Source organism: Anopheles coluzzii, chromosome 2, assembly GCF_943734685.1.
Source record: "Anopheles coluzzii chromosome 2, AcolN3, whole genome shotgun sequence".
In the NCBI taxonomy this organism is placed as follows: Eukaryota; Metazoa; Arthropoda; class Insecta; order Diptera; family Culicidae; genus Anopheles; species Anopheles coluzzii.
In genome coordinates this window covers 547,667-565,910 of record NC_064670.1, presented here as the reverse complement: position 1 = coordinate 565,910, position 18,244 = coordinate 547,667, and the positions used below count along the sequence as shown (strand labels likewise).

General features: G+C 41.2%; 2 non-coding genes across 2 annotated transcripts; both read left to right on the top strand.

Annotated features, from left to right (window-relative positions):
* Positions 1-16,147: 16,147 nt before the first annotated feature.
* On the top strand, positions 16,148-16,221 carry Trnat-agu (transfer RNA threonine (anticodon AGU)). The gene has a single exon. It is a non-coding gene; the product is annotated as a tRNA-Thr (tRNA).
* Positions 16,222-17,698: 1,477 nt separating this feature from the next.
* On the top strand, positions 17,699-17,771 carry Trnaf-gaa (transfer RNA phenylalanine (anticodon GAA)). Its single transcript has one exon. It is a non-coding gene; the product is annotated as a tRNA-Phe (tRNA).
* Positions 17,772-18,244: the final 473 nt, after the last annotated feature.

Below are 18,244 nucleotides of genomic sequence, written 5' to 3'. Positions count from 1 at the left end.
AAGGAAGCGAAAAACAATAACATCTTGTTATGATGATCATTTTACTTTTTACTTCCCTCAGCATCCTTTTTCAGGCGTAGTCTAAGTAAGCGATGAAATAAAGATGCAGATGTATCCCATATTTATCTCATGGCAGTGTGCCGGGAGCGCACACACAACCACACACCGACGCATACACACACAAGCATCTTCCCGCCGTCTGCGATGCAGCAGGATGGGTAAAAGTTTTACGCGAACCAACACCCGCGCGCTGTGGTGGTGGGTGGACGTGGATGTTTGGTTCCATTCTTAGGTCAGTAGTTGAACATCATGGTGTGCACAGAGAGCTGGCGAGGATTGAAGGAGAATAACTTTTCCAGTTTGTTTTTGTTGCACAGGCAGTTTGGTGGAGTCGCAGCAACGAAGCACGAAACGCTCATCCATCGAAGCGTAAAGTAAAGTTTGTATAAAACAATCGTTGGTGCACGGCGTTGTATTCCGTATGGAAAGGAGCTAAACGGGAGATTGGTTGTTTTTTTGGCGAAGACGAAGGATTGGATGCATCGTACGGCACACGCTGGCGTGGATTGCTGTGGTGCGAGATGGGAAGAGGCAAAATTACGAGGTACATTGACACTGATTGTCGATTTGGCGAGAATTTTGTTGAAGATACAGATGGTATTGCAAATTAAATTTGGCTCCGATTAAAAATACGCTACAGTATTGAGGTAAGTTGGGTAAAAGTTTTATTTAGCAATATATCTTTAGTTTCGTTACTGTGAATGTGATTGACTGTCTTGAGATTGTTTCTGCTTTCTGGTTTGAGAATTGTGTTTTTGAAGGTTTAGTTAAGTATAATTTGCTTGTTTGATGTGGCTCTATACTGAATACAAATAAGAATACAATCTGTTGAACATCATTCTGGTCAACAGTAGTTTAAACGATTTGTTAGCAAATATAATGATTTTATCCAAATGAATTGCTTTATACACAGCGCAACAGTTCGCTGCCATTATATGCAAAAGCACAAATGTTCTTTGTTAAAATGGTAATCACATCCACGGGATGATGGGAAGAATGATATCTCCATAAAGCCGTGTTGTTTATCTCATTAATCACGCTCAGGTTCATCCCGGGGTCACATAAGCTTTCGTTAGGACACCGTTATAAATTATTGTGAAATCCCCTTCAATCAGGAGGTCACTTTAGACACAATCACATGGTGGTTTTGTAGGTTAATGGAATAATTAAGCGTTATTCGCTAGTAAAACTGCGAACACGAAGGATTATCCCTTTTGCGTTCGTTCTCGGATGGCGATGCGCAGCAAATATGTGCAGCGGCGAATGGAATAGTTTTTATTTCAATGATTGGAAAGTTAAGTGATGACAATTAACAATACATCCGTGTGTTAGTAGCAGACAGAAAAGAACAACATTTGTTTGACGTATTTTAATTAGATTTCAAGGATTTCGGTAACAAATCGAACAAACGACCGGTCCGTTTCCTCCGTTGTTGCTTTGGTCTGTGCCCAAAAACAATTATCTGCTACTAGATCCGCAGCTCATCACTGATCATCTGACCGAAATTCAATTTAGTGCCCGTCCCGTGTGTCGTATTTGTGGCAGCGAAACCTCAACGAAAAACCAACCCAAAGTGACCGATAGCCACTGTTGATGATTATGATGACGATCATCATCAGACTGCTGACTTCGGTGTCGAATGAAAACAAGGACCGGGCAGCAGCAGGGTCGCCAAACTTGCTGGCAAGCGGCATGCTATGCGGCAGCGCTGTGTTCTCCGCACCGGAAGCCGTATGTATGTGTTCCGTTTTTCACGTGTTCTGCAGCGATTGAAGGGCCGGGCCGTCTCGCGCATGATGGATACGTCGGAAGCAATTGACTGAGGATTTATTGAATTTTATTATTATCCTCGATAAATCGTGCAGCCGGATCAGTGCAGCGGCGAGCTTTTTGCACCTGCTTCTGGCTGTTTTGACCAGGACCGGTGACCGGCCGGGTCGATGCATTATATATTTAAAATCTAATTATGCTTGTTAATTGCTAAGCCCAACTGCAGCGATATAGCGCCTGCTACCGAGTGAACTGGCACAAATTGTACCGGGTTGTAGCATAAGACTCTGAGGCAACTGACATGCGACTGTGTTTTTGGACTGGCCGGGTCGAAAATCGAGAAATGCTTCGAACTAAATCATAATACAGAGAGGATGGGAGGTAAAGCACACACACACACACACACACCCATCTACCATTACAAATGGTTCGCAATTTGAGATTTATGCTGTTCGAAATGATTATTCGATTTGGGACCGCTTTTCCCGCATACACACACGGCTGATGGTCGATATGCATTGGGTAATTGGGGACTGAAGTAAAGGCTAATGCCAGTAAAGCTGATTACAAATCAAACATATACAAAGCAGGAACAAGGTTTACCAATAGTTGGGAGTTTTTTTTAAACTGTACCAACAGAGAATCAATTGGGAATATAATCAATATTATACATTCCCATCAGATACTTATTCGGCTATGGCATTCGATTTAGCAAAGATGGCGGATTCAGAAGTCAATGTTTACTCACACATACACAGAATACTGTCAACCTAAATATCCCTGGACTGTCCTTTATTACGTCCTGTATTTGTATTTGAAACTATCGTCCTAAAACCATGTGAGCTAAAATTATGTTAATGTCGGTCTGCTCTGTCTAGCTTTGCTGGAGTATCTTCTACGAAACTTTCAGTTAACCCAAAAGGTCCGAGGCAACTGCCCAGTGACTGATGAGCTTGACTAGGTTTAATCAATTAGCTTAAACCCTGCCCTTAAGCTCTCTAATGACTGGGTTCGAGGCTTTCACTCAAGTTCCGTAGAATGGGGAAGCAAATGACATCTTGGTGCTGGTCTTATTTGGTTGTGTAGAAAGTTTGCAGCTACTTTCAGTTTGATGTGGACTTGGTTTTCAACTAGACAAACATGTGAATAAATTCAAGCTAGTTAAACAACATTCACAGCGTACACCTGAGATACGCACATCGTCCCTAAAGCATATCAATGGTGATGGTGAGTTTTCTCGTCTTTCTTGTATAAACAAGTTAATACTGTCGTGTATTTATGAAAATTATTAAAAATATCTTTCTATTTATTATACAAGAGTTATTGGAGTCAAAGTGAACATCTTACTTAGGGCAGAACAATTCCAAGGACTAGTATGCAGTTTATTAGTGCCTATTTAGTACATTAGTCGCTGTCGCGATGCAGCATTAATATGTAGCGTTCAGTATTGTAAATGCCAATTGGTTAAGCATAATACGTTCGATTCGTTAAACAGGATTTCACTTAGAGAATTTACAGGAGGTTCTACCAACATGAAACTCGTACAAATTCAACCGTACAAAAGGCATGGTATATTCGAACCATTGAATCGGCTTGATAACGCTTAGTAGCACCTTTACGATACGTTTGACTGCCATGGGTTCTCTCTATTCGTTCATAGATGCTGGCATTTAGCTGACCTTCCTGTTAGACGGTGTCAACGAAGAACGCCATCACTGCTGCGTACGATAGTGGCTTGTCCAATCCTGATCCGATACCTTCCCGGAACGGTCAGACGACGCACTGGACAAGCTTAACCCGACCGATAACAAACCTTCCAGTGAGAGAGAAGAGCTGTTCGAACATCGATTGCAGAGCTCTATTAATTTTGGAATCGTAACAAATGGATTTAGTTACTAATGCAACGCCAAATGACCACCGCGAACTTTCGTTTGGTTTGTGGGTGGTAGAGCAACTTCATCAGCGCTACATTGCAAAGCTTTTTAGCGCAATGCTCTCTGCTGATAGTCGATAACCATTTGTTGCCCCATGCCGGGGGCTGTGCGAGGAGTGCAATGTTCTGTGTAGCTTCAAGTTCGATGGGCCAATGGTTCGCTAGCCGACAAACAAAGCACCGACAGTTGCACTAGCTTTCCACTGCTATATCGCTCTAGTTACCCAATGAGTGTAATTTTTTATGCAGAACTGCTGAAACACGATCTGGAGAGGCTCTGCAAAAGCACTTTGTCGCGCCGGTGACACTGCCCTCCAACCTTTGGCTAGATCGGCAGACGGTTGATTCGCACTTTTCGCACCGTTTGATGTCTTCGATGGTGTAGTGAATGATGGTGAAGTGTATTTTTTTTGTTCGTTTAAGAGTTGCATTGAAATTAATGTTTTGTGGTAATGCTTTTTGAGGCCTTCAAGGCTTTTGCTGTTTTCGAGTGATGCAACATATCCTTTGAAGTGAAGAATTAGAGTTAGAATATTAGAAGATAGCATTACGCAAAATGGGATTAGTGCTGAATGTTTTGTAGATAGTGTTTCTATTGATGACAACCTTCTTTTCAATTTCAATCGTTTTCGATATCGATTGCAGAACCACACTATCAAGCATAGCAAATCCGTGAAAAGGATAGTATGCATTTCCCGAATAGTCCGGATGCGTCCGATTGGATGAATCGCGAATGGATTCATTTATCAAATGGTTTTGTAAATCAATATATTTGGAGCCGAACGTATTGGAGGGCTAGATCGAACAAACATTGTTGTGATTAGCGTTTCAGTTTAAGTGCAAAGTGTTGGTGAAACATGGTTTAGCATTGCACTCGGTATTTTGGTACCACACAACAGGCGCCTAAAACGATAAAAAAACGGAATCAATATTTGTTGCAATGTAACGAGTGGATTTCGGAAACTCAGTCGACATTATGTAGCATATCCTTGTGTATCCTGTTACATTCGTTCTTTTGTCGTTGTCGCATGAACCTTGCGCTAAAATGGGTAACCGACACCGGAAGCGAGAGAACGACAGAATCTCACCTTTTGGAATCGTTTCTGCTGCAAAACGTATGATACAACAACGGAAATCGATGGACCATTCGATTTGTACTGGCGCTTTCGTTTCCTTTCAGCGTAAAAAATATAGCGCTATTTTCCACGTTCCATCGTTGTGAGGCTCCGAACGTCTGCCTGTTTTCTAAATGCGTTTCAATGGGAATGTGCGAACACGACATGTCTGTCGTAAACGTTCGTGGTTGAATCAAACGGAAAGCGATTGGGTCGAGTGAAGTTTGCTTCTTCTCCAAAGTAAACATAAATTGTTCACTGTGTTTCTACAATGCATGGTTATGATCTATGATGCTTGGGATGTTTTGTTTGTTAGAAAAAGACAAAAATAGAGAATCTTTATAAGACTATATTGTATACAACGTTCAAACTAGTCGATATCAATTGATAAGAACTTAATGCTACTCTTCAGGAAGGTGTTATGGGATTTACAACATTTGATTGTCGAATATAGATAAACTGCTTCCATTGTATGAATTACGTAAATAGCATTTGAAAATTGAACATAATACTCTGCATGCCACGGCAACTTGTCTCAGTTGTGTCAATCTGTATAAGTGAATCTAGCTGTTGAATGGAGCAAATAATTGACCAACTTAAAGCTGTTTGAAAGAGTATTATGAGAATTGGTCACAGGAGAGCCCAAGTCATCCGTCAAGCATTCAAGCATGTTGGTTAAATTACTTTCTTAGTAATCAAATACATTTTTTATACATTAAGTATGTTGTTTGCTAATGAAAGAAAGTTGACTTAGAAGTATAATGAGGAGCTTGCACATAACATAAAGTTCTTAAGTACTATATATACTTCATAGAGGGTACATTAGAAGTGTTATTCAAAGCATGTTGTGCCATGGATTTAAAGGATCAATAATAAATAATGGAAGTAACATAAATACATCCGGCTACGCTGTTTGAGTTTCTGAATACATTTCTTGGTATTTTATGTTATGCAGTGTCATTAAGGCTTTTGAATCATGCCTGCTAACTGCCACAATCAGCTTCAGTATTTCGCATGCTTGTTGACTGGCTATGATTACGATTATGCTATTTAAGTACCGTGCTCATTGTGTAGAGCTGGTTGAATGATTACAGTTATTCCCCGATATACGCTATTAATGCGGACCGGAGGCAAGGGCGTATATCTAATATTAGCGTATGTCAAATTTCGAGGTTTTCAGTCAAATTATAGCTAATTTTCGTATAATTTTGCTTGAAATGGTAGGTTTTTAGCCACTAAATTAGTTATTCAATCTGATCTCAACTGAAGATTACAATTTTGTACCTTTTAAAATGGTTTTTAAAATTCGGCAAAAAGGAATCGCGTATATCGATTATGGCGTATATCGGGGAATACCTGTATATCAATTTCTCGAGGATTCGTGTAGCAGTGTTTTTGCGCCATCATGGCTATGCACATATATTGCCACCATGTCATAGTACCTTGGCTGTGATGCCAAATTGGTTACAGACTAGAAACGTCTTTGAGGGTTTACTCCAATCCTACCGTTACGTAATGCGCAAATGGTAACCATCGTGGCGATAAGGTAAGCCTCGTGTAGATAAACCACAAAACTCTAAACTCGTTCCATGAAATTAGAGCTTCTTTGCAAATTTAGCTATTTCTCCCTGATGATTGATTGGCGATGATTTTGAAAGCTTATGTTGAGTGTTTGTTGTCCCCAATCGTTATGATGAAGTATTTGAAGGAAGTAGAATGGTGCGAGCCCTGGAAGGTGAAGGTATGGTATGGCGAAGGAATTGATGAAATATATAGATGAAAGGTCCTGAACCTAAAGGGCTGCTAGAAATGTAGCTAATTCATTGAAAAGCGCATATGAATATTTCAGTCGGCAAGTTTTTCCTCGGAAAGCAGAAACCCTCGTGACGTGATACCACGTGCGGCACCCATTTGCCATGTTTGTTGAAATGGTACAAAAATAGGGTGGTACGTTGGGAGAAAGGCCACGCATTTGCGTTTAGTTGGTTGGGGCTATGTTGTACTGTGTGTTGTCCTGCCGAGATAGGATTTGGGGTTTTGGCTACCCCTAAAGGACTCTCGGTCCTTACCGGGGTTGGTCTTAGGGAGGCAGTTCAAGTTGGTTCCGGGTATGAAAAATGGGTTTCTGTTTGTATTTACATTTGAATTGTGTGTAAATTGAAGTTTTCAATCGATTTTGAATGTCAGCCAGCAGGAGTGAAGGAAGGTGGAAGGGTTCTGAGGAAGATCCTTATTTGGACCGGTTCCAGCAGAGTCTGGGTCGTAACCAAAAATGGGATCCTTGTAGGCACTTTAGAAGGCTTATCTGGTATCTGGCAATAAGATAGGCTCGATGGAGTTTTATCGACAGAGACGGGGAAGTATGAAAGCAGATGGCGAAGAAAGATGATGAATCGTCGTCGGTTGTGTCATCATTTTTCGGTGGGATTAGAATTTCAATTTCGACGCCCGTCGTCAAAATGTGTGTCGACGGCCTTATCGATAAGTTAATTTCCTTATTTCGTAAACCGCTGGTGTAGCCTGGGAAATGGACTAGTGAACGGATGACAGTGGAGAAAAATATTTTCAAACTCATTGCGGAGGCGTGTGCAAAACACATGTGTTGGAAAAGAGGGCTGTAATGCTGGTGAGGTTGCATTTTTCAACTGGTAGGTGTTTGGCCGTGTAGAGAATCCTGTTTTCTATGGGTTAGCCATGCATTTTTTTTCTCAATAGAATGGCTTTTGAAATATCGAAAAAGCAGTTTGAATGAGTTGAAAGTAATCTTGATAGATTGTATAAAATGGAACATAATCTGTTGTGGGTTGGTACTCATTGTTGAGAAAATCTCAAGATTTTATGTTGAAACTAATCGGAGAAAAACACTGAAGATTAAGATGGATGCACTGAACATTATTAGCAACAATGTAGGATAGAGACAGCTGTTCTTCAGTGGGTTGGAATGATTTTTTAATATAGAAATGCTGATCAAAAACCGGACGAAGATGCAAATGAACTGCATACTGATGTAGGCAGGACGCCAAGTGAATCTACTATGCTATGTAGCAGACCTTGAGCAAATATTCATAAAGAGTTCTAGAAAAGGAGATTTGCTCCGTTCTTCCTATTAGCAGATAATCCTGTGTACCGTATGTGCAAGAATCATGTGAGAATTGAAACAGTTTCCTCGTACACTGCAAAGTTTGTACGTTAACCCTTCGTTTGGTAGCATGATATCTTTCCTATAAATTTTTAAGACTGAGCCACTATTACAGCAAGGAATGCAATCTTGAGTTTCTGCTCTCCGCAGTCTATTATTTTTTCATTCGTCAGTATTTTTTTAGTGTGAAGCTTAGTATGGTGCGGATGGACCTGAAACTGCAGCAATATGAATGTGGCAATAAAAAATACAGTACAAAATAATGTTCATTCATATAAAGAAATGAACCAAGTTCGTAACGTTAACGGTAACAATTAACGATAATTAATGAATATCTAATATATGAGAATATTAATTGAATATCTAACAATGAGTTGATATGAATCCCAATGTAGTATGAATCTTGGTTCAACGTGCTTTACATCACTTCTACATACTTGTACAAATTTTGCATAGGTAGTAATAAAATATGAAAATTATCAAAAACGTGATATTTTTATCGCAAAATTAAAAGGAAATAAGCAACCCCGTTACCTAAAATTAATTACAATTGCATACACTGAGCATTACAACTATAATACAAAGAAGTTTGAGCAAAAACAAACATGTTGCAATGGTTTTGTCTCAACCGAGCATAGCGTATCAATGAGCCTTCGGTTTTTTCGCATCTGAGTTGTTTACGTTGCTGGGTCGAACGAGGAACTAATTGCAACGCTCAAAGAAAGGAAAACAAATGATTGGATCTTTTCCAAAGCCCCAGCCACACCCAATTGGCATAGTTTAGGACGACTATGCTGGTGTCTTTCCTCGCACACAAGCCGGACTGGTCCGTATGCCGAGTGCTTGTGGATGGTTCTCATCAGTCATTAGCACCAGAAGCTCTCGCTGTAGAACGGTATACCGAGGCAAGTCGAGTGTAATTTGGTACGTTCATTTGTAAGTTGAGTTCAGTTATAAACTCGCGGTATTTTGCCTCGCTTCATTCGGATTTTTTTTTCTCATTTTACAAAAGCACAGGACTCGAGCCACTTCCTAAGAGATGGTAAGTGTTGCTAAGGCATTTAGCTCGTATGTCGGTTGAGCTGCTCAAGCTAGGGATAGTGGCGGATGCGACTAACCAATTCAGTTTGCCGTCTGTACTTACGAAGGACCTTCGGTAGAAAAACGACAATGACCAAACTCTTGAAAGTAAAATAACCGCTTGAGTAACGATGGGGAATAAAAGAACTTAATTAAAACTAAAAAATGAGACCAAACTGTATTTCGAGCGCAGCAGTATTGTGAAAGGATGTTGAGTGGTGTGTGTTTTTGGCTATAATCATGAGCGAGCGACCTATGAAGGATGGTCAAGAAATGCTGAGAAAGCTCAGCTTTTTGCCTCCCATTTTGTTGGTTGAAAAATGAGCTCATTTAGACGAGCTGTTCAAATTTGAATCAAATGAGTGAGCAATGCGGTGAGTGCAGAACCTAATAAGCTAATAAGGAGGATTGCGAGCGGTGCAAATAGTTTACATAAACCAATGTGTTCGTCGCGTCCGTCGTGCCCTTAAATGGAGACGCATGGTGTTGCTCAGAACTGTTTGGATAGTGTACAAAGTTCTGAAATTTGGGAAACGCTTGATCGCCTCGTAAGTCGATACTGGTAGAAGGTTATTTTAAAGTCCTGCCATTATTCTGTGTACCGTCGTACCCATGTTTTGAAATGGATGACGCGCGCCGGAGGTTGTTTAGCCGCATGGGTTGTTTGCCGTTGAGCAAGATTGAATTGAGCTTGTTGATGTTGCTGTGAGAGTGTCAAGGAAGGTGCTGGAAGTTAGGAAACCGAAGTGGAAAGATACGCTTCTTTGGCTATGTGTTTCGATAAGAGGATCAAATTTGCATATTGCAAAAAGTGTTTTCTCTTCGTACGCCAAACGCTGCTGGAACATGTGAAAGTCATTCCAGTGCTGAGAATTGGCGAGGCAATCCAATAAAATATAGCAGTACTGATAGAGGCAGGTATAGTGCGACGTTTACAAGTCGATGGTTCGTGGTGAAGATGATGGGAAAAATACAATATCCGATCGATTTTCTAGTGGCATATCTGTTTTTAATGAGAAATAATATATTTACGATAGAATGTGATACATTTCTCGGGGATGATAAAACTATTCGCTACTTAACTCGAGGAATGGATGGTTAAAGTAATTCTGACGCTTTGAAAAAGAACGCTATAACCAGTCGGCAGAAACACGAGTGAAAACTGGGAATAGAAAGAACGATAACTTCATAGGCAATTTATTTTAAGAGCTTACGTGTTTGGGTCGCGTACCGCAGAAAAATCGTGAAAAAATGTCATTGTAAAAATGGCTACTAAAAAGGAAACTTGAGTATGGCAACAACCGAAATCAGAGCGCAAATGATGTGTGCAAAAACACGAAGGTCCTATGCGCATTCTGTCAGTGCTTTGTATTTTGAAAGCGATGGCGCGCAGCAAACGTCTATGAGTAATCTCTTTTCGAAACAAACAAAGCAATATTACTAAGGAACTCATTAATTTCGAAACCCATTAGCAGCCAACCCCATCCTAACCAATTAAATCTTGAAATATGCGCGCACTACGTTCTGACCATTCTTTACTGGGGGACGCAATGGATGCCTTTGCATATTTACTGAACGGCTTAGTTCCGCATTTCTCCATCAGCCGGCTCGCCGAGCCATTTGATTCTCCCGGGAAAACCGTTTGACCGTGCATGGTGCTTCTTCCCTAGCATCTCGCTGTCGGGCCTTCCTAGTGCCGCGCGTGCTTGGACGTCGGACGAATGGAGAAAAAACTCGAACAGTGAAGCGTACGGGACATTGCGGGGGAACAAAAAAATACACAACCACAACAAGGAAAGGATAAATGGTGGCATGCCCAAAAGGAACTAACGCCTGGATGAATGATAAACAAAACCGCAAACCCGTAAAAAATGAATAAAAGATGCTGAATTTTCCGTACCATAACTTTTGAGACTGCGTAGTATTAAATTTGGTGTTGGTTGGCCATGGCAATACTGGCCACTGGTGTCAAGTTGTGGCTGGGATTGTTGGTGGGGTGTAACAGCCAGGTCCAAACAGATGGCAAAACAGAAGAATTTTCGGACACCATGCTTGCTTCTGGCAGAAGGTACAGCGAGCACGTAATTCCGCGCGACGGAAGGGTGTTCCAAGCTGTCAAGTAACGGAGGTACAGAAAGAAGAAAAAACAACGGACTTGCCACCATTAGTGGGCGAAGATGCTGTTGGCCCATTTGCATTAGGTGCCGTGCATTTCCGGCCCCGTGGAGGTTTGGATTGTAGCGCACAGTCCACGTGCAATTCGATGCGAACAGTCCGTGCAACGTGTACTCACATACACCTTGTGTGCTTTGTTAATTAAATAGTGTCCGTGCTTCAGTAGCTCGAATTTTTCATTTCCATTATTAAGTCTCGGTGGACAGTCGGCTACATTTTGTGGACTCCCGGGAGTGTGCAACACAGCTGGCTGTACGGGCTAGGCCGTTGAAGCTGTTCGCATGGATGGCATAAATGGATGAAAACAATTAGACTGTGTCACACTTGCACGTTTGCTTGTTGCAGGAATGGTTCGGGGCAAGGGAATGTAAAATTTTAATGAGAGTCCCGTTTTTCAATGTCTAAGTAATAATATTCGGTGAATACGTTAACGAGTGAAGGTTTGGCTCTGTAGGAGGGTTAGGAGATGATATGGAGCAAGCTTTGGCGGTACAATTTAGTGAATTAGTAGCTCACTGCATACTAGAAAGTGAACAAGTTTGATTAAAACAAAATATTGATCCATCTACTAGAGGTACTCTTTGAATGGGGGAAGGTATCTATCATGAAATTGTGCTTCTGGTGCAGTTTTTCGATAACCTTGTATGCGATAGAAATTTTATTGAAAGTTCGAACATTTGTAATCGAACTACCGGGTAAATTTCGCTTACCCCAAACAGTCTGTAGCATGCACTATTCAAGTAATGATAATATTCCTTAGCTTTTCCTCGCTCTGCTTCTGCTGCTTCTGCCCTTCTATATATGCTAACCATAATTCCCTTGTGGCGGTCGGCGCTCTTGCTCAAGATGTACAGCGAATCGACCCGGCTGGAGCAAGGAAACGGCAGGCGTCCAGACTCGGAAGGTTCCTGTGAAATATGGTAATGGAATATTCAAAATGAAGAATTGTTATGTAGATTGTAGAGCATTGGTTTGTTTGCAGTGTTTGCTTTTCATTTCCCTGCGCTGCTTTCCTGTGCATTTGCACATTGCAAGTCAGAGCATCATAGTGATTAAGACGGAAGACGGCAAAGGATGGTTGCATGTTTGTGTTGGTGGTGCAAGTAAGACCAAAATAGAAATGCAAATGCGGAGGAAATTGAAGGTGACAGAAATAACGGATAGGACATGGCGGACGAAAGCTCCGTTCACAGCAATATGGGGAAATATATAATTTAACCGGCGTAAATGGCAGTTGCTCAATGATTATCTCGCTCGCTGCAATTAAATGCAACCGTTACGGCTGACTGGCTGGAGTGGAAGCGAGGGGTGTGATTAAACGTGATCCGCACCAGCAGGCAGAGTCAACGGAAAAGCAAGCATTTGGTTCATCTCTCGAGTAAACCGTTGCCGCAATGTTCACACTGTCCCCTCCCGCAATGTCCTTGTTTTGCTCGCTCGAGAATGGTGGTCCACCGGCTAGTTGGCACGATCTTTTCGTCACAATGTGGAACGGTATCAGGGAGCATTATCTGTGAAAATCGAATCAATTTAACCCTTGCCACCGTCCGTGGGTTCTGGATCCCGTGATCTTTTACACCATTTTAATTACACGGTTTAATGGCGTGCGATGTTTGCTCTCCTGTTCGTGCCTTGCCGAGGGCAGGGTGAGCCTTTTGAAAGGCAGCTTAAGCAAAATGTAAAATTTATGGCAAGAGGAAAAGGAAAATGCTGGTTTCCGACTGAAGCAAGCTGCAATCGGTAAAGCGTTCAACGGAGCTGTGTGATCCTTTCGGAAGCAGCAGAATGAGTGAGAAAAAAGGGAACGAATTATTGGAAACGAAACAGTCTCAGTTAGTTGAATTTGCTAACCATAGCTAAAATCGTTATACGGTGAGAAAAAGCTCCTTGCTTTGTTTTGATGAAGTTGCAAAATATGGTCCCATACCAAAATGAGTGAGAATCGTCGAAAAGGATAATCGTTGCCAGTGACATCAAGCGTTAATACATTGATGAGAGGGTAAAGCTGAGGGTCTAAAAACGAACCAACGTTCAAATAGATAGCGGTAGCTTTGAGCTTTGTAAAAAGGGCTGACTAAACTGCTTTGGGGGTGTTGGTTTTCTCATTTCGATCATTCGCAAACGGGAGGTATGAAGTAAATCCGAAAAATATGAACCAGGCTGCAAACGAGATTAAACGAAACTGCTACGTTAGGAACGAAAGCTTCGTTTGGGCGACTATTTGAACTGGGACATCCCAAGCTAGCTGGTTTTTAAGGTTGAATGTCTTTTAAAATGGATTAACGGAAGTCAATCGTTATGCGCTGCACTACGTGATCCTTAAAAGTGGATGAAGAATGGCGATTATTGTTAGTAATGATTCGGTAAATTACGGTACATTACGTAGATGCAAATTCCTCTGTGTGACTGATGCAATAGTTTGGAAACAGTAGAGCACAGAACTAGGATAAGGTACGAACGTTAAAAGCTTGTGCTTAGAGGATGCAATATGCCTTCAATGTGTCATATACTACACGAGTGCTTCATTCCTCGAAGAACGTTTGCGGAGAGAAATTTACTACGTTGGGTAGGGTATCTACCGCAGGTTCAACTTCGGAATGTTGTATGCGTCACGAAAACATGAGAGAGTTGTAAGGATCAAAGATTTCTGCCATTGGTTCTGGATGTAAACCAAAGGATTTTAATCGTCATCATCATCTTGGCAGATAATGACTTTGCTGGTGATTGCGTTTCTGTTCACTACAAGCTGTGAAAATTCGTTGGATGTTAGGACATGAACATCTTGTTCATTCGGTTTTCACGACAAGTCGGAACAGACAGGCGTACTGGAGAAACGTGTATGTTTTGCTAGAGCAGTCGATTAAGTCCAGAGTGTCAGTGGAAATACGCTGGCATCATTCGCAAGAGGTTTGGTATGATTAGTCACATCCGCCTTCAACTCATAGAACGATTTGAGTGCCAGTAGTAACGGGGCAAAATTAATTTAATTTGTTCCGGAACAAGGCGCCCAGAATGAACTGGAATAAGGCTCGAATGGTCGTTCAAAAGTGTAGTGTATACGTTGAGCATTTGGTGTGCATTTGCATTGATTCAATTAGGATCGATGATCGTATAACTGCGGCTGCATGGTGTATCGAGCTCTAATCTTATAAACTCTTGGTTTGTTGTGGAATTCAGTATAGAATAACGAGCCTGTTATTGTTATCGTTAGGCTTGTTCATGTGATGTTCAGGTCAGTTCTGCAACACTAGCACATTGTGTGAGAATGTTATGAGAATAGTGTATCGTTTGTATAGTTGCATTGGTGGTGCAGATTGGTGCAGATGGTATATAATGATAAACTTATAATAAAATAAATGTTGTGCCGATTGTGTTGTAGAAAGCGACTTAAAACACATATTTGTTTTACTATAAACACGTGTTGTCCTTTCCATATAGTGCTTAAAATTGTAACTGACATCATAACGATAAAAATTAAATATTTGTGTATGGTGTTCAACTGTCCATCACTTCATGGTTCACATCAGGTTACAAGGTAAACCATGTTTGATCATTTTTCAAGATTTTTATGTGTTTTTAATGACACGATGATAAAGGACGCATACATTGTTCGTCCGTTTTTGTGCGGCTGTATGGGAAGAATGTCATCATTTTCAAATTATAATCACATTTGTGAAGCCTCCTTATGAATGTGGTTATGCCAAATGGCATACATTGAGAATGGCGAAGAAATGACCAGTCGGACATAATTTTTCTATGCCGTCAGAATGATTAATTACAAAATGATAAACCTCTCCATGCTGGATGAGAGTATACAAATAGATTAAAAAGGGTTTCCGAGTCGAATGTCGAATGAGGCTGAAAAAGAAAAGTGGTCAGTATTTAAAAAAAATGTATTTGAAAGTCAAAGTCGAAAAGCATTGTAAAGTATCAAGTTACGAGTTTTAAGAGACCCAGAACATCGCATTCAGTCCTTGAGATCTCAATCGTCTCTTGTAGGTCAACAGGAACCAAGCCGGAAGTGCCATAAAGCTCGATAGGAGCTGTTGCATGGTTGCATAATTTGATCAAAAGTGTTGACCAACGGATGTCCTCACAACCTCGTTTGGATATCGTTCAGTCTAGTTCCTGTGTCGTGCTGGAACAGCGAACGTAGGAAGGTAATGAAAACACTACAGGCTAGCAACGAATGCCAGAAAACATTGCCCCAATAATTTTCCCATTTTGCCATGGTTAATTTCGATAATGGCTGAGACGAGCTCTTGCCGCATAGGTCGTGAGCTGCACTGATCCGATGAGTTCTATGCACGATGGTTCAGGCAAGTTGCTGCCAAAACGGGCGGGCTGAATCTGGGACAATGGAGATATGTTGCCACGGTGGAATGGGGTGGAAATGTATCCGGTGTTTGTTGACTGTGGTCGACCTTGCACCAAGCACAACGTGGCAGAGATATTAAGGACCGTGGCGCACATAGACACACTCGCTCACATGTTCTAATCTTGTTATCAATGCGAATACTAATGCAGTGACACGGTCGTAAACCGTTATTCGCAGTGCTGGAATGGAATAATCTAACACTCAAATATTCACCAACGCAGACAGACACGACAAGCGTTTGAAATAGCCTAGGGGAGCGAAGACACAGTTCCGGTGACCCAATGGCATTGTGTGCCAGTACGTAGATCTGATTCATCGTTCACGCTGTGACATCTATTATGCTGTGTTTACTGTTCCATGCATTGTGCAACGGATGGCGCGTGTGTGGAGGTTTATGAGATCGTTGTTTTTAGATGTGGCATTACAAAGCTAGACTTTGAACGGAAATGTTGATGCAGCGATACTGTGTTGTAAATAAAACTTGTGATTAGTAAGGTGGCGCCGTGGCTTAGTTGGTTAAAGCGCCTGTCTAGTAAACAGGAGATCGTGAGTTCGAATCTCGCCGGAGCCTACGATTATTGATATTCACCGCACAGGAAAATTTCTCTGAACAGAGTGTGGTTTTTTATATTGTAAATTTTCGAATTTTCAAAATAAACAAGATTTTGAACGAGAGGGAGAAGGAGAGCTATGTAATAGTTTTCATTTATTTGTCTGTTTTATAATTTTTACAACGTCAAATTAAGCTATTAGTTGAAATTTTAATGACAGTTTGAGAGTAAAAATTAATATATTGGTCGATCGGATGTCCTTACTATTCAATGTTTGAATTCGTGTACGTTGCAGGTGAAAGCACGCATTGATTAAGAAACTAATTATGTTCCCGGCTGCGGAACGATAAATCGCATCCGCAACGGCTGTGCCCGAACCGGTAATTGTTGTTGCGTTCGTTCACGCCAAATAGAACACAACCCAAACCGAACGTAGCAACACCATGTCTTTGACGAAATGCGGGTGGAAGCAGTAGGGTTGTTTGTTTAGATGTCGTTAGCGAACGGCTAGTGCTTTACGTGCTGACAAAACGCTCGTCCCACGATGATGGCGCTAAAATGTAGTCGCAGAGCACGCTGTGATGGTGGTGTTTGGCCCTAGGCTGCAGCTGTGTGGACGTTTAGCAGGTTATTTATGAGTGTTCTACAACGACGTGGCCAATGACGTTACTTTGGAAGGGTTGTTAGAATGGTGTGTCAGGGAAAACGTTTGGTTTGAATAGCCCAGAAAATCGAATTCACGTATTTTGTGGAGAGCCGTTGTGCATTTTATGGGTTACATCCACAGCCCCCTGAGAGCGTGAATTTGTCAATGCTAATTATCGGCATTTTACATGGACTGCTCTTACCCTTCGCCACTGTGTTTGTAGGTTCGATTAACATATCGAAGAAATATAACCTGGTAACATTACTGTTTAATAAAACGGCAAATGTGTTTTATATTATTTTAATTTGTATTAATTTTCTATTTAATCTGATTTACAATTTTCAGTTGGAATAAGAATCAGACGTATAAACTCTGTATTGTCTGTCAACGGAAATTACTGAAACAAGAGAAAGATACATCAGACATACCGAAGTTAACAATAAGCCAGACCACACCCTATGATCATGGGTTGGATGTGTCAGCTGTGGCGGAAGCGCTAGCGAAGTGTAACGTTACGGCTTAGCAATGTACCCACATGACACGTATGAGTATTTTTAATCAGACACCGTGTGGTGGAAGTTTAATCACAGTGAGTATACAAAGCAACCAATGAATGACACTCACCGCACGGTTGCAATTAAAAGGCGCCGGGAGTGTGGTCAATGAGTTTACGGTATTACAGTGTGATAATGTCAAACATGAGGGAAAGGTGCACTAGGAACACCAGTCTCATGTAGATAAGGGGGTGCTTACTCCCGTACTTATCTGGTACGGTGTAATAAACGGCCTGTTTGATCTCGGAATGCTGCGCATTGCAATGTAAAAATATAGTAGCGAGGGAGAAAATATGCGCCGAAATAGCTCAGTTGGGAGAGCGTTAGACTGAAGATCTAAAGGTCCCCGGTTCAATCCCGGGTTTCGGCAGGGAGTGTTTTTTGCGTTTATATATGTGCGATAAGTCTTTTCTTCTTTTTCGAAGTATGGGTTGTTTCTATTAATTATTACATTTTTTTAAATTATTGATATCTAATCAGGCAGGTAGGTAAAGGCTATCCCGTTTAAACTTAATGCAAGTTCTTAAAAGTATTTACTCCATGATCGGTGGTACTATTCATTCACAGTAAAGATTTAACACAGTTTCAACACATCTAGATTTGCAAGTGATAAAAAGATAATCTTGGAGATAGCAACTTTAAATGGATTTTTGATATCTTTTCCTGCGTATACATCGTTTGCAGTTGAAGTTGCAGCCTTTGAATAGTTTTTATCCAATAGAACCAATGGAACGTTTGCCATTTTGGAACAAACAGAAACAGGAAGTCAATAGTAAAAGTAGCGAAAGCGCATAGAGGTGACGCAAGTGTTTTAAGCGTGGTTGCATTTTATTCCATTTGCTG